At 43.3% G+C, this 13,632-nt stretch overlaps 1 protein-coding gene across 1 annotated transcript in view; it reads left to right on the top strand.

Annotated features, from left to right (window-relative positions):
• The window catches only part of LOC127474089 (bifunctional methylenetetrahydrofolate dehydrogenase/cyclohydrolase 2, mitochondrial-like), a 45,780-nt gene extending 36,328 nt beyond the window's left edge, over window positions 1-9,452 (top strand). Inside the window, exon 7 of the mRNA XM_051794532.1 lies at window positions 9,265-9,452. The gene's annotated coding sequence lies outside the window, so the exon portion shown is untranslated. The remainder of the gene's footprint in view (window positions 1-9,264) is intronic.
• Window positions 9,453-13,632: the final 4,180 nt, after the last annotated feature.

The raw sequence follows: 13,632 nt of genomic DNA, 5'->3' as shown, positions 1-13,632 counted from the left end.
GGAATTTTTTTCCCCTGGGGAATCTCTTGCAGTGCCTTGTCCTCATCTCCCTCAATGATTGTTCACTGGTATCTTTAGAAATCATGCCTCATGCCTGGAATTTTACATTCAAAGATGTAAAAGATGATTTAGAAATTGCTGAGCAGCTGAGTCAGTCCATGTGACCTGTTGGGGTTTTTTGAAAGAGTATTTGATTCAGCAGGAAAGGGTAGTCCTGCTTGAGCTTTAGATTTCCTGCAGGCAAATTCATCATATTTTTTTTTATACTTCCATGACCCTGTATGCAAAATCTATCTGACTTGAGAGGGCCAAACAGAGAACTTACTTACAGTGACAAATACCACAAGTCTATGTCTTTTCTCCCTAACTATTCCTTTATTAGATAGCAACAGCCCTCCCAAGATTTTAAGTTTGCCAACTGTCACACTGAATGACTTTTATAAGAGTGACATGGAATAAAGGGCTGTAAGTAGAAGTGCAACCATGAGATCCACGTTTAGTATCTACCTTCTGATGAGCTTCAGCAGTGTCTGAGTCAACCCTCTCCAAAACTATTCATTCTCTTTTGTTTAGTTAACATGCAGTTCTGCAGACCTAACTTGTTTTGCCGAGCCCTCCTTCTCAGGAGAAGGTCACTGAAATTTGTGGGGCTGCCTCCTCCCCTCTTCCTGAAGCTGCCTATCTTTGATATTCACCACCATTAACAAGGGTGGAAATGGCATTTGTTCGTTTCCAGAAGTGCTGGGCACTGGGCAGGAGCTACAAAGGTCACTGTGTGAGTGTTCTAAGAAAGTATTACTTAGTCATAAAATTGCACGGTCTTCTGAGAACCAGGATGAGAGGCAGAGCTCTGCTGTACCACAGCACTACTTCCTCACAGTGCAGGAGGTGATGCTCCCAGTTCCTGTATTTTCCGTGTGGCCCATGATTCTTGCTGCAGAGAAGCACAATTGCAACATCTATGCTGGTGAATGTTTTTTTCCACCTACACTGCTGGTGAAGTCTCTGGTTTTCCGGCAGGAGAGGCACTTTCGAGTTGTGTCTTGAGAGGACCTGGCACGTCCCTGCAGCACAGACAGGTGCTCCAGCAAAACCCACTTATATAACACACCTAAACCCATCACTAGCAATTCTTCCTCTCTCCTGAATTTTCTGTTAGCCAGCTACTTGTCCCATTGTTCATCCTGCTGGCTGCTCTGGATCCTAGTGCTGTGCATTTCATACTCCAGCCTTGCAGCTGGACTCCTAAAATTCACCAGTGGCAGCGCTGAGCTTTGCTTCAGCGGAGTCCCTGAGCTACCAGAAGAACATTTCTGGTTGACTCAGAGTTTGGTTCCCATTTTTCAGCAGTCTGAAGGAATCCAAAATTGCAGTCCTTTTTTACTGTGCCCTTCGGCTGATCCATAATACAGTGAAAAGCCTTTTGCTGATCAGCTTTGATGGAAAATATCTGCCTTGGTGTATTCCCGGGTTTTCCCCATCCATGTAGTAACTGCATAGGAAATGAAATCATCTCCAGAAAGGGAAGTCGTATTGGAAAAAATAAAAAAGAAAAGGAAGAAAAAGAAGAACTAGACAGGATGCTGCCTGAAGCATGAGCAGGATGTCCAGGCTACTCAACATGCAGCAACCTTTTCAAAGGAATAAGGTGACCACTGCGGTTTAATTGCATTACTTGCATTTTTAAGAAAAAACTAATTGGAGTAGGATTGCTCAGGGACTTCCCAGTATTGCAGTTTGCACCATGTATTGTCTTTCTTATTAAACAAATAGCTTTATTCATTAATCGTCATAAGTGACTGAAAACCAATTACAATACATGAGCAGAAGAGTTACTCAGAAAAATATTTTATTTAATGTAACAGGACCAAGACTTCTAGGACTGAGCAGAAATGGTAGTTGAGAATAAGGAAAGGACTGGAGAAGATACTTAGGAGTAGCACTTGCTTATACTCCCTCCCTGACTCCCTGGCCTCCCCTTTGTTGGCCCATATCCCCTCATCTGTCCCAAAACTAGAAGCTTGTGTTCTAGGTAACCTTTACCTACTTGAGGGGGGAGGATAAAATAAGGACAGTTTTACCAAAACTATAGTATTTTCAAGCCTATAAACAAAGCAGAATTAACAACCCTGTGCTGTATTCCGTGAGTATTGCAGTTCTAATCATCCACTTACTGGTGTAAATCTGGAATAAATTAAAATCAGCGGAGTCACTCTTCAGCATTGGATGTAAATCTGAAGAGAACAAGGTCTTGAACTCAGAGGGAGTGAGATGGTGCAAAGCAGAACAGCTCCTAGGGAGCCAAAAGGAGTTCGTCACCCTCAAATTCCTTGTGTAAGTCCAGACATTTTTTATTCCCAAAGCTTTAGCTCTCTGGAGGAAAGATCAGTCTGAACTGGAGATAGAGGGCTCACAGGCATGCTTTTTGCCTGCACTGAGAGAACAGAAGTTGAACACAAAAGAACTTGGAGAGGAAGGGAACTGCAGCTGCATTTTATCCATGAGGGCCCATCTCCATCGTGTGGGAAGCCAGCCCCTTGTGGGACTGATGGTCACTGAGCACACTGTGTGTATGTTTACATCATGGGGAACCAAGAGAGAGTTTTTAGCTCCTTAAACAACAACCTCTGACACTGGAGCTGAGGGGAAATGCTCCTGGAGCAGTGTCCAAGCAGAACAAACACATCCTAAGGAATCCACTGCTGGTGTGGTCCCACTGGTCGGACACTGCAGAAACATTGTCTGACTCCACACAAGTAACTCTTTCCTGGGAATTCAGTGCTACTGGTTTATTTACAAGTTGAATGTTTGCCCTGCTGAGTGCATGGCCTTGATTTCTGCAGATTGACAATCTGTGTTTGCTTTGTTCTGTGCTCTGTTGATTTTCAGTATTTGCTGTGGAAGAGATCCATTTCCCCTATTAATAGGTACAGGTAAGGATTTGTGTTGCAGCTGCACCTGAGTTTTCCACTTCTTCCTGCAGTTGTTACAGATGCTGGGCAGAGGTTGGGAAGGTCAGCTGCAATGGAAACAGACCCCAGGTCCTGTCTCTTCCCACCCATTCCTGCTCCTCAAGAAAAAAGAGCAAAGGCAGCACCCTCAATGTCTGTTTTTCCTGCTTCGTAACACTGTGCTGGAAGGTAATGGTTTTCAGGGAAATCCGACTCATTTTTCTTGTCACTGGATTTTCCTCTTCTTTCCTTAATTTCATATGGTTTATTTCCTATTTGAAATGGAAAACCCCAGGGAATAATTTACATTATATTGCTTCTTGGCAACTACTGCCATGGAGAACTTCCTTTAACTCCAGCGAATTTTGTAACTCTTCATTGAAAGTCAGCAGCAGGTCAAACAAACACTTCAAGTATGACCTGTTTGCTTTCTCCCTCTCCTCACAGCAAACCAGAATACTTATGTGACACAGAGAGTTTGGGAACTTACACCCTGGGTTTTGTCCAAGCACTCATAAGTAGCTCTCTGGATTTTTAAAGGCCCAGTGGTATGAAGACAGAATTCATATTGTTTTAAACCTCCACAGATTACCTGCAGAATTACAACCCTTTTGGAAAGCAACTCCATTGGCGTGCAAATTTTCTCAGATTTTGCGAGCTTGGCATTGAAAATACCATTATTTAGCAGTGTAAATGTCTGCCTAACTATCTCAGTATTTATACACTGAATACTAAGTGCATTTGCAATTCACTCTGGTACTTTGGAGGAAAAGATGAAGCTAATCTTTAACTCTTCAAAAGAAAGTGACTGGACAGTTGAAAGGAGTGCTTTGTAATCTCACCTGAACACCTCATCTGAGGTAGATCCTATCTCTCTAATACTGATTTATGTCTGTGGGTGTGATGTTTACCAAACCACCATCAATCAAGATCTGAGCTGGCTGGAACTGTCCCAGTTAGAACTGCAAGTGGGTCTATATCTTTAGCAAGGTGTGTCCTGAACTTGTGAAAGCCCTATCTCCCTCTGCCATTCCCACCCTATCCTCTCTTCAGTATTAGGCATCAGTGTTTTGTCCTTTCTGGGCTTGGATTCTCTTTGGGTAAAAGGCATCCTCTCCGCTTTATTCTAGGAGAAGTATTTGTCATTGGGATTTGAAGAAAGATGTGGAAATTACTCTTATAGATCACTGTTTCTCCTATTTACAGCCCAGAGCTAATTTCCTCTTACAAGAAGTAATGTTATCAGAACCCAGGAATTGAACAGTTTTGTTTAGCGTAAACAGCTGCCTTGCTGTGTGACACGGACCATTAGTGGTCGATACCAAACTCAAACACATGAATATTTAAAGTAGATCAAGGATACAAATCTGCACCAAGGAGTTTGATTTTCCCCAGCACCTTTTCCCTGAAGGTCTGACAATACCTGTTTGTTGGGTCCAACCAGTTGAGGTATCCAATCCCAGCACAGTTAATCAGGAAACCATCCACTATGAGCACGGGGCACAGAGCTGAATGTTTAGTCACCCACAGAAAACAATATCCCTTCCCCATTCCTCTAAAGCTTAATAACCTCTGGAGAGCTCAAGAGTTGGTAAGAGTCACTATGAGCCTTGATTCCAGCCAATATTTTACCATTTTCATTTCTGAAGTGGCATGTTTGACTGTCAATCACACATATTGCTCAGAAAACATTACTAATTCTTCTGCAAAAGCCCCATGACTTCAGCAGTTTTGAAGGACAAAGCCTCCTTGGGTAGAAAGATGTCCTCCAGAAGAGTTCTTCATAGACTGTCATAGAGTAAATGTGGAATACAGGAGACCTAGGAGCCTTTCATCTTGGATAAACTTAATGTTTCATCTACTTTTTGGCTTTGATGAGGTTTAAAAAGTTCTCTCCTGAAAAGGTTTTCCTCATGGGTTCTAGTTTTACTGTTCTACTTAAGGCATTGAGCCGAGTTCAGTTCCACCAAATCCAATAGGACTCTCACAGAACATCAGCACGGCTGCTCCTATATAAATAAATATAAAAAAAAATAGCACTGCTGCTCCTATATAAATAAATATTAAAAAAAAGGCTGTCTAAAACAGCTTTATTGTTACTGTCCTGTTGACTGCACATTTGGTGCTCATTACATGTGGAGTGTGATGAGTGACAAAAGCCTTCAGGAGCAGAGCAGGCCCAGCAAACTCAGTGAGGACACCAACAGTTTTCAGGCAGTAGTGACTTAAAGGTCTGCACCAGTGGTGCTCAGTTGTAAAACACTGTGCAATTATTAGTACATAAGGATTTGGGTTGCACTTTAGTGAGGGACATATGACAGTATTTTTTATCAGGGAATGGTTACTAAACCACAGTTTGAAAACAATTTCCTTCCACTTAATGTTGCAAGATGAGCGGGATGTGCACTTGATGACTTGAGAGTCACTGTTCACCTTTCACACGAATTCCTGAAGTACATTATAGTGTTGTGGGAAAAGGAATAGATACAGGTCACTCCTGAACTTGTAGCCTTTTGTTGTAATAAACTTTAGGTAATAAGGATTCCATTTTAAGGTGAAATGCCACCTCCTTGGAGCACAGGTACTCTCACTGAGCAGTGAGAGAATTGGACAGGAAGGGGGAAATGAGTTCTGGAGTAAAGTTGTGCAGCCTTGTTGAAGTTTTCAGTCTTTTATGCCCAGTTTCAAGATAGGACTCCATTTATCATCAAGCATTGAAGTCAATATACGTTCAGAATAAAAAAGCTGATATATTCTTTGCTGCCCTGGCATAAACAACCCCGCCATGATAGACAGTCAGATCCTGTCCAAATATTTCTAAAACCTGTCCAAACAAAAAAAGTAGTACTTTGCATCATGTACTTTCTTGATTTGGCATTTTGTGATCCCTGTTTACAAAGTTGTGTGTCATGTCCTAAACTCATCCCAGTGCACTGTGAAAGGAATGCTTGTAATTCCATATAAGCCAGTGCATGTCCTATCCTTTTCACAGCCCAGTCCGAAAGGAAATGCCAAACATCATGGTAATAATCATTTACCAAAAGAAATTCCAGATGAAAAACGTGGGTCTGTAGCAGAAGGCATAAAGGCAAAGTAGCTTGGTTTTTAAACACATTTTTTGAGTACTTATGTGATTTTTTGAAAGTAAGAAGTGGAAACTAGGTGACAGAAGTTCAGACAACAAAGGAATTGCTTTTCTTCTGGAATTACTAAAAATCACATTTTACTGTGTAGGCAGAACATTAAGGCAAGTTGTGTTGCACCATGGTGAGTGCCTCAGAGTCCTCCTTGATTGGCCTGTCTTTATTTCTTTGCAGAATCAAAGATATTTCCCAGTCAACAGCTATTGTGCTGTTTTACTATGACTTGGACAAATTAACCCAGAAAGGATTAGTGGTTCTCATTAAGATGCAGTCAAATCACAGTTTCAGTGGAGGACTTTTGGGACTGACTTTGGGTTTTGGGAATTGGAATGAGCTGAGATTTCTGAGGTGCTCATCATTACAGACAGGTTTTTTTCATTGCAGTGCCGTCATTTTGCTTTTGGGGTGATTCTTTTTTTTTTGAGAGGGTCCCATTTTGTAATCTGACTCTATGACAGTGGTAGTGAAAGAACTGAGGAGATGGTGCAAAAGCTGCACTGCAGAAGTGGGAAGGAGAGGCCAGGGCTGAGGAAGGAATAAAAACATCTTAATGGCTTCCCCAAAACTGTGTGTCTCAATTAGTGTAACAACACAGTCTACAAAATGATTTACAGTGATCCACTGTCTGACGGACCAGACACGCTGTATTAGCTGGCAGATAATTTCTGGAGGATTAGCAGCAGTTGCTCTAAAGCCTTAACGAACTAAGGCACCATGAAGTTCAGTTATACGACACAATGGAACTACAGGGCATAATGCCATTTTTATCACGGAACGAAAGCCTTCATTTTGAGGCAAGTTCAGTCACGTTGGCTCTTCCTGCTAGCAGCAATGGGTGTAAATTATGGCAGTGTTGGATATCTCTGATAACATGTTGAATCCATGAACCTCAGCAGCAGCCAGGGAGGGGACCAGGCACTAAGTGCTGTTAGGAAGCAGTCAGACCATACTGGGACTATCTCCAGTGCACACCTCCTATCCCAGCTGGAGCACTGCAGGTGGAGTGTGGTGCTGCATGGAACTGTGATGGTATAAAGGGAGAACAGGCAGGCTGGAGGCACAGGAGCTGCTGTGGCCCAGGATGAGTGGCTCACAGACATGCCTCCTGTCTTTCCTGCTGTGACCATGTCTCCCTGGACTGTTTGCCTGCAAAAGGCAATGCTGGTGCATTGGAGCTTTGCTGGTTTTCAGGGCCTCATTCTCAAACGCATGAACCAGCCCTCACTCATTTCAAGTGAATCACTGAGGGTACATCCAAAGGCCATTTTCGCGTCATTCTTGTACTTGGAGGCAGGAACTTGCTAAAGAGGTCCAGCAAGACAATTGAATCCTCCCTGCACCATGTTGCAATCTCCCAGGGTTGCACAGTGTCAGCCCTGTGTACAGAGCCTCCTCTGCACTAATGGCACACAAACAAGGACGCTGTCATTTTGAAAGAGCCGTGGTGGTCCCTCTTTCAGGCCAGCAGGCCAGCATCCTGCCCAGGAGCAGGAATCAGCACTTTGATGTTTCTGCTCAGTGAGAGTGCCTGTGCTCTGAGGAGGTGGCATTTCATCGCTGCTCAGCCTGAGTTCCTGGTGGAGCTTATTAGTGGGTTGAGAGTTATGATCTGTGTCTGTAAGAGGATCAGTAAGTGGATGCATTAAATCCTCTTTCCCCCCACAATCCTAGCAGCCAGCACACTTAGAAAAGCCAGGAATGGCAAGGAGTGTACCTGCAGGGTGTCCAGCAGCACATGCAGTCTTACCAGATGGCACCTTAGAGCCCTTGGTACAGGGCTTGCCATGGGCTGTAAGACTGCAGCACCAGCAAGCATCCCATGCTCCTATTTTGTAAGTGTATCTGGAATAATGGGCTCCTTATCTGCAACCAAGCTTTTGCGCACTCTCCCAGTAAAAATGAATAATGGTAGTGGTGACTGAGCCCTGAGATGCTCTGCACACTGTCCTGCTGCTGAGCCACAGCTCTCCAGAACGGGACAGAGCCTTTCAACACCCTCCAGCTTGCACAACCAGCAGCTACTTGCTTTTGTCCCAGGAGGCAAAGAAGAGGCCTGAATCACAAAGCTGAGATCACAGTGTGGATCTGAAGCTCACATTCCCAAATATTCCATTTCCATGTGGATAATGTGGATATTTGAACACAGAAATTTTGTCTAAGGATATGACATCACTTTGTGATGTACCTATTTTCTAGTTGGTGTTACCTGGTAGGGGATGTGATGTTAACATTAAATATGAAAGTTCCACAGATTGAAACTCCTTGTCTCCCAGGAGATGTGTTGGAGCTACCAAGACTTCCTGAATCATTTGTAGAGTTCAGAAAAAGAAATATTAAAATATACAGTATGGAAAAAAGGTTAGTTTTAAGGCCTTGAGAACAGCATGATTGATATTTTAATTTTATTAAAGAATATATACACTTTAAAAAAAACAGGAGCAGAGGGTTGCCATGGGTTATGTGATTAAATAAAGAATTGGCACAGTTCTCAAATACAAGTGGTACAGAATTTGGACAATGTAAGTGAAACTGTGTTCCTTTTTCCAAAAGTAGGATTTGGGAGGTACCAAGTATACTTGAAAGTATGGATTTAGAAGACCTTTGAACAAAACATCACCTTAATTCTGTATGTTTTGTGAGAAATGAGGCAAATTATGGGTACAAGCTTATCTTTAACATTTCAGGTACTTTAACCCTTTAAAAGGGAATCCTGTAAATCTGTAAGTCAGAAAAATAGTGTCTTGCTCTCTACCTTTCTGGAGTAAGTCTACCTTATAATCCTTTGGAAAGGATTCAAGCAAAATATTTCACCCTCATTGCACTTCATAAACAAATTAACTGACACAGAAAAAAAGGATTTGAAGTGGATTATGGTTTTGCTCCACACCTTAGAGCCAGGAAATTCAACCACAGGTGACACACTGGTTTCCAGTGCGGGCTGTTTTCATTGTAGTGGCTCTTACAGACGCTGTCTGGGAGCTGATCTTCCTGCCTCAAGCTGACGCAGGTTGCACTCCTAATGAAGGATTTGCATGATTTGTTTCTCTTCTGCATTATTTGGCCTAACACATTATTGGGGATTACAAGGGTCTTATTCACCCCACTGAAGTCACTGACATGATTTCCCTGTCCCACTTGTGTAATCTGATATTTTTGACCCCATTTCACAGGTGTTAAGAAGATCCCTGAACTGAAAAACACGACCAAGACTTCCTGATGATATGTGCTGCACTCCTTTTGTGTGTGCATCCTGCACCAGTCTTTTGACTAGAGACGTTGAATGGTTCTGTTTTAGAAGGTGTGAAAGAAGTGGACATAATAAGCATCTGATCATTTCATGACCATCAGAGCCCATGGTAATGTTTTACTTCAAAAGGCCAGATGAAGCATTAGATGAGTAGACACCAGTAAAAAGGGGATGTTACAGGAGGAGAATCTTGTTACTTACATAGGAACTAGATTCACAGAATCCACTTGAAAGCATCTTTATGAAAACAGATTGTGAAGCAAAGTGTCTCCCCTGCTATTACATGAATTTAAAAGCGTTTAAATATTTTTACATTTATTTTCAATTAATATCAACATAATTTTTTACATCTTCAGTGAGAGAGCACACAGGAAATACTATCAGGAATCAGTGCTCACTGTTGTGGCAAGTGGGTGAGTTACAGCAGGGGAATATTTGGGCCCAGCAAGGACCGGCTGTGCCCTGAGGGACTGGGAGCCAAACACCCTGACCCTGCTGGCAGGGCAGGGACCCCACTGCCCAGGCTCCTTCCCACAGAACCCCTGCAAGCAGTTCAAAAACAGGAAAAGAGTTCAAAACCAGGAAAAATGCCAAAGCCCAAGCTTAAATGGGCTTCTGGGCCCTTGGGCAAGAAGGGGTGTTCAAGAGTGTCCCAGGTGAAGCTCAGAAAGGCAAATTGCTAGAGGAGTTTGACAAGATCATTTAAGAAATCAGTGTGTAATACCTTCTGTGACCTTTCTGGATGTCTGTCTGATTTCTTCCTACATCTTCCAAACAGAAAAAATCTCTATGTAAATATTTTCTGAACAGCAAATGAAAAATACAGAGGTTTTCCTTCCAGTTATGGCACAACAGTAAAGCCCTGGCTGAATCTCTTGGCCTTTCGTCTTTAAATGACAGCTGAGCTTTAGAGACATGTCCTTGAGTTTTTGAAATTGTGTCCAACATATGTTTCCATGTAAACAGGCCTTTGTTACTCTCCTGTGAGGTTCCCTGCTCAGTACCAGACACTGAAGGATTTTAAATCACGTGTACTTGCTCTGGGCTTGATCTTCTGTCCCTTGGCAGTGGTGGCAAAATTTCCCAGTGTGCTTCATGGTCCAGTTATCTGCTACAAATGCCTTAGGTTTTGCTGAAAGCTTGGAAGTGGCCTGATTTTTTTAGAATGCACCTTCTGTTGTTATTGTAAGCCAGGTATATTTGAATTTCTGGTATTCAAAATCATGTCATCATTCATAAAAGTCCTTGTCCATGGATTTCGCCATTCCTTAGGTTTTTAATATTAGTACTTCTGTCACTAATGATGAAATTTTAGACTAAATTTATTCATACTCCCAAATCAGAGGTGTTCCACAGAGGCAGCTCCTTGCTATTAGCAGCCAGTGCACATTTTTTTAGAGAAATTGGAATGAAGGAAGTATTTCCCCTACCCCATGCCACCAAAAACAGGCACCATGAAATTAAGTATTTTCCCCCCACATTTTGGTCTAGTATTTATTTTTGAAAAAGATGCAATACACTCTTTGGGCACATTGATAGCACCAGGAGCACTGTCAGTGAAATACATGAGAAATGTAGAATAAAACCTAAAATATAATGGTTGTCTCTCCTAGAGAGGCTTTGAACTGCATGTTTAAAGGCTATCCCATGTATTGTAAGCATCTGCCATGATACAGTGTCCAAACATGGACTTGAATTGAATTCTTGAGGAGTTTTCTTTGAACGGGAATAGAACAAACTGATGCCCATGTGATTTTCAGAACTGGTGACAAAGAGGTACTCATATTTAATTTTATGAGAAACAGATTAATTTCTGTTAGAGGAAACACAACCACTGAAAGCAACCTGCAGGAGCAAGTCCCTGCACGCACAAACCACTCAGGAAATAGCAAGCTGTTGACTGGCTAACTGGGCCTTTTCCTAGAACACAAGTGCCGTGTTGTGTCCTTAGTCTAGCTGGAAGTTTGTGCTTCAGATATTTTGCTGTGTCTGTGTCAGACACATCAGCCTGAACCTGGAAATTGTCAGGTTATCCCCGTGGGTCAGAACCGGTCGGAAGCTTATGGTGTTAATGAGATGTGCCATTCAGCAGCCCCAGTGCCAACAGTGTCCAACAGACAGGGAGTACAGCAGCCAGGATGAGAGGTAACATCTACACTTCCTGCAGGTATTCCAGTGCTGGGATGCCTCCCAATACCAGTAGCTCAATCATTTTAGGTGCTCGCAGATGCAGTCAATAAGATCCAGCCCTATTTATGTGGTTACAATATTTAATGAGAGAAGACATTCTGTTTCCTTGCAGTTAACTCATAAATCTGCAAGGTAAAAGAGAGGCTATTTCCTGTTCACAACAAGGGCAGAAGCAGCCTCTTGCCCTTAAGACAGAAAAGGTCAGAGTGGCCATGTCCATTTCTTGTTTTGTCCAGGACTTGGCATTTTTGTTCTAGATTTTTTCCTTTAATATTTGGCTTTCCTGAGAGGATTGCAATTTCTCTTTACAAGTGCTTCACTAGTAACTTCAAGCAAGCAGTAGCCTGAGTATCACTTCAGCTTCTTTGTCCAGGACCAGTTTTCTTTCCTGCCCTTGAACCACTGTAGCATTTATGACTTAAACTGAATCTCTCGTGCCCCTTTTCTGCTCTTATTTCTTGTGCAGGAAGATCTAAAAATATCCCTGACCCTGGACTCATTTTCCGTTTCACATCAGCTCCTGCGTTCTCAGATCCAGCACGGGCACGCCTTTGGCAGGGAAACGCTGGTGCGGTTGTTCTGCATGTGCCGTGCAGCGTGTGAGAGGCAGCTGTACCTCAGTCCATCCTTCTCTGTTCTGCCCCAGGTCACCCCCGTAAATCGCAGCACAGTAGCATGTAACTACAGCGCTGCTTTAGGCGAGCTGATCGGGAAGTCAAGGTCTTCCCGCGTGTCTTTCAGCCAGGAGCGTAAGGCAGCAGTAGCTATGCGCGGAAAGCCCTTCTCCCGGGAACACGCTCCGAGGTTCCTGCGCGGGTACCGCCGGAGCGCTCCGGCCCGGCGCGGGGCGTTACGCGGGCGAGCAGCAGCATCTGGTGTCCGAATGTGGTACAGCAGCCTCGGCGCTGCGCTCGGGGAGACGGTTCAACACCAAACCCAAAACCTGCCAGTCTGACCCTGCCCTGGCCGCGTATATTAAGTTCATTCCACCCGAGTTATGTACAGACTTAGGCACGAGAAGGTTTTGCTGCTCTGAGTAGTGACTGCAGTTGCTCCGCACAGTTATCCCTAACTGTGATCACATTAACATTATTAGATAAGATCAAAAGGTCACTGATGGGACGATTGATACATGCTGAACTGTACTCGTATTGTATGTGAAGAGTTTTAGAGGGCAAGGAGAACTGTTTCCTCTTCGTACATAACTCAGCTCTCAGAGATATAAGTTTTCACCTTCCTTATTAATTTCATGGTGGACAGCACAGGTCCCACAGCTCTGTGGGACTTCCACCACCTCTCTCCAGTAACAAATCTGACCATTATTTAGTCCTGCCTTCTGTTTCTAACCTTTTATTCTTCTATGAGTCATTTCTCCTCTCCTTTCTCAAGGGATCTTTAGTGATGGACATTGGGGTCAGGGTATCCTTGCCACCTGGGTCCCCTTTCAGCAGGATCCTGAGAGATCCTGAGCCACAGCTTTTGCCATCAAAAGCTGAGTAAACCCTTCCCCATGCTTTTCGGTGTAGTCCTGTGTTCAGTGTCTTCAGCCTTTGTTCTGATTTCTGCTTATTTTCCTGGTAAAGGCAACCACTTACTGACCTGTAGTTTTCCAGAGTTTCAGAAGACTTTAAAACTGAGTACTTTTCAAGCCCGGTCCCAAGGCAGGTGTAAATGAGAGGTTTGGCATCAGCTATGTTTTATTTCTACATGTAGCATACTGGAGTCAGTGTATATTTCATGTTTTCCTTTGGACATTCCTTAAGCCTTGGAAGTTCTAATAGCCTCCTTAACACTTTAATTACGTGGGCCCTTAAAACATCTTTCCAACATAAATATAACTTGTTTTTTCTGCACTCAACAGAGCATCTCACAAGGGGGTGACTGATACACAAATGCTGACAGCTCTGACAGTCGTGTCACCAGTGGGAGAGTACCTTTATTTCAACTTCACCACGTTAAATACAGACTTTTGTCAAAATTAATTCTTCAGCCAACATAAGAAGGATATGGACCCGCTGGGGTGAGTCCAATGCAAACCAGTCTATGGTTCCATGGAAGCGCTGCGGGCGTGGGATGGCGCCGTCTTGTGGTGCTTGTGCGG

The sequence above is a fragment of the Manacus candei genome, unplaced genomic scaffold (genome assembly GCF_025592945.1).
Source record: "Manacus candei isolate 608988 ecotype Guabito, Panama unplaced genomic scaffold, ASM2559294v1 h1tg000039l, whole genome shotgun sequence".
NCBI classification, from domain to species: domain Eukaryota; kingdom Metazoa; phylum Chordata; class Aves; order Passeriformes; family Pipridae; genus Manacus; species Manacus candei.
The sequence above is the reverse complement of the archived record's forward strand: the minus strand, read 5'-3'. Positions and strand labels throughout refer to the sequence as shown.